Genomic DNA, 3,485 nt, shown 5'->3' with positions numbered 1-3,485 from the left:
ATTGGGGGTTGCCTTGTTACTGAGACAACTTCCTGGGCCTTCGGCATATTGTGGTAGGGTGGCCAGTTCCTTTCCACGCCCCCTTAACTTCCCTTACTCAAAATCAGGTACCCATTACTGCTGGGGGAGAAAAAAATCCGTGTCCGAACCGAGTCTCGAACCCGGACTATCCGCTTCGGAGAAGAGCGTTCCTTAAGTAAGAAGGCAAAATACTTTAAATACAAATGCCGCTACCTGTGGTGTAGCTATAAGGTGCTCCACCATTACACGCTGAAGTCCTGACGGCGATTCCAGGGTGAGGAGAAAATGTTATATCGAGAACATATTATCGGGTTTTCTACCCCTCAGCGGGAGTTGGCCTTCACAGTCAGGGTCGAAGCAGTTCGTCTTCTAAATGATCCAAGCTGTGTCGGAATAAACGGGGTGGGAGGTGGGGGGGTGGGAGGGGGATATATGATTTTGATTACATTTCCCAAAATAATTTGACAATTTACACCTTTCTCTTAATCCCTCATCCTAGTACTAAACACTAAATGTACAGGAGTAGCATTACTTTTAGGAACCATTGACATATGGCCACTTATATTATGCCTGGGCAAAGGATCTTTAACATCTGATATTATTCCAAAATGGGTTTTGTAAAAATCTGACACTTGAATCCTTGCCTTATTAACCACGTGTATTTAGGTTACTCTCATCATTTGGATTAGAGTTGACGGCTAGAGTCAGGATTATTAGCCCACAGCGTACAACTTGCTAACATATTTATCCTGTTTAGGTTTTCCACTCCGAAGGACGAATTTGACATTTGGTGCTGAATAGGCTATTTACAAGTTACTCTACTTTTTTTCCTTCCTCTGGTATCCCTAGGATGTCGAGGGGAGGTGCAGTTGTCGGTCCTCTGCTAGATGTGTAAGATCTGTGATGGATATGTTATGTTGTTCCAGGACCTTTTTGACTCCATCCAGCCAGATCTTTCTTGGACTTTCTCTTGATTTGAAGCCGGATTCACACGTGTGGAAAGCTCTAGCCGCCAGTTGTTTCTGGGGCATTCTGGTTATACGTTCGAACCGTTTGACTCTTTGACCCTCTATAAAATCTATTACAGGTGGTATTCCGGTTTGTAGGTGTATGGTCTCGTTTCTTATGCGGTCTCTTCTGGTGACGTTGAAGGTTTTGCGAGACACTTCATTTAGCACGCATTGATTTTTGTTTCTTGTGCTTCGTTTAGAGACAGTGTTTGGCACTTGTATGTTAAGGTTGGTATGAAGATGCTATTGATGAGCTGAGATTTCATTTCTACTTGGATGTTCTTGTTACTGAACAGAGTTGCTACCTGGTAGGTCACTGCATTTGCCTTCACAGTTCTTGTTTCTAATGTTTTGTCCAAACGTCCATCTTGTGTCAAGATTCTTCCTAAGTATTTAAATTCGTCTACTTGTTGGAGTCGTGTTCCGTCAACAAGGATGTTGAGTTTCCCTGGGTTTCTGCTGACCTTCATAATTTCTACTTTTGAAATGGAGATTTTCATGTTTAGGTGTTAACATTCCTCATTTAGTTTTGTGGTGTGTTTTTGTAATTCCTCTTCATCTGTATTTAATATACTCTGGTCATCAGCAAATAGAAGCTCGTTCAGTTCAGTGATACTGTCATTTGCTGCTTTCGTGATCTTATCCATGTAAGTGATGAAGAGAAGCGGAGAGAGAACACACCCTTGTCTCACCCCGGACCTGAAGGGGGAACCAGTCCGGTAGTCCTTCGGTTGATCTTGCGGCATATAGACTGTTTTTATAGAGTGCCATGATTTTCTCCAACAATTGTCCTGTTACACCATATTCCTCTAAGACTTCCCAAAGTTGACATCTACTTACCCGGTCGAACGCCTTTTCCTGGTTCACGAAGACGATATTGAGGTCTTTGTCATACGCAATGGCTGTCTCACACAGCTGTCTTAATGCAAAAATGGCGCCAGTACAGCCTCTGCCTTTTCTGAGGCCAAACTGGGATTCACTTGTTGAGTTTTTACAATTGGCCCCATTCTCATTTCCAGTATCTTGACAAACATTTTACCCACATGGCTGAGAAGGAATATTTTTCTGTAGGTTCCACAGTCTCTTTGTTACCTTTCGTTTTCCAAATAGGTACAATGACAGCTCGTTGCCAGTCATCGAGTGTTATGTTTGTCGCCCAGGCCAGGTCAAATATCCTCCATAACCAGAGTTCACCGATCTTTTCTGCTGTGATGTTCCTTTTTAAAAATGTAGGACATTAGCCCACAATATACCCTTTTATTGGGGGCTTTGTGTAACATACTGCACATACCACATCTTTTGTCTCATAAGCTGAAGATATTTTAAGCAGAATTCGATTTACAAAGTTGAACGAGATACTACAGTCACCGAATATCAATTTATTGGGAACATGAGAAACTATAACATCTCAACTGAAAGAGTTGCAAAGTTGGCCTACCATAGAAAACTGCATCTCTCCTCGAAGCTCAACAGAAAAGGAGGAGGAAAAAAGTAACAGCAAAAAGTATCAATTTATTGATTTGAAAAAATATGAACCAGGCAACGATGTCATGATATTTCTTACGAGAGATTGCTTGCAAACGTTCAAGAATCTCGGAGAGTCAGAAAATTATAGCTTATAAAGCAAAGTTTTCAACTACTTGACTGGTGGCTCTCCTTGTTCTTGTTCTGTTTTCGTTTTTCTTCTTAATCTTGCTTTTGTTCTTGTTCTTGTTTTTGTTCTCTAGTTGGTTATATGGCTATTCCCCGGGGTACACAAAAGAAGTGCTTTCGATTCCAGAGCGGAGAAGTTTCTAATATATCGAGTAATTCAGATTGTCTGCTCGGATATTGCATCCCATTCAACCTCGGTTGGTCCAAGCAGGCGGGGGTCGAAACAGCCCGCCTCCTTAACATTTTAATTGAGTCGACGGAGACGTAATATTGACAATCGTCACTATGAATCAATCTGAATTGTGCATAATAAAATTGTACTAGTTTTCATTCTTATCTTGTTTTCCGTAGGAGGAGTTAAGGCAAACGAGGCAGAGATAAACTTACAAAGAGCTTTCACAAACTGATGAAGGAAAAAAAGCCCAGAACGACGCACGTATTTTTTTTAGAGCACCTTGATAAAGAAAAGAATGGCAAACCATGATTGCCGATGTCTGTTTAAGATCTGGCTCTTGAAGACGAGGAAGAACACACATACCCAGTTTTAGTGGTATTTTCTAATGGAACATTTATTTACAGAAGCCACAAACCGCTCATAGTCTAAGTTGATGTTTCGGCCTAACAGACAAGGTTCAGAGTGAGCTCCCATTTCACCTCCCAACTTCGTCTCTGCTGAGCTCGGCCCTTTCAAAGAAGCTTTTTACGTCAAGCGAAAGCTCCTCCCAAAATCGTCTTCCTAGCCTCTATCTCACCTTTTTATTCCCACTCTATCTCTGTTTCTCTCGCCCTCTTTCTCCCTTG

Source organism: Aplysia californica, unplaced genomic scaffold, assembly GCF_000002075.1.
Source record: "Aplysia californica isolate F4 #8 unplaced genomic scaffold, AplCal3.0 scaffold00003, whole genome shotgun sequence".
NCBI classification, from domain to species: Eukaryota; Metazoa; Mollusca; class Gastropoda; order Aplysiida; family Aplysiidae; genus Aplysia; species Aplysia californica.
Note: the sequence above shows the minus strand (reverse complement) of the source record.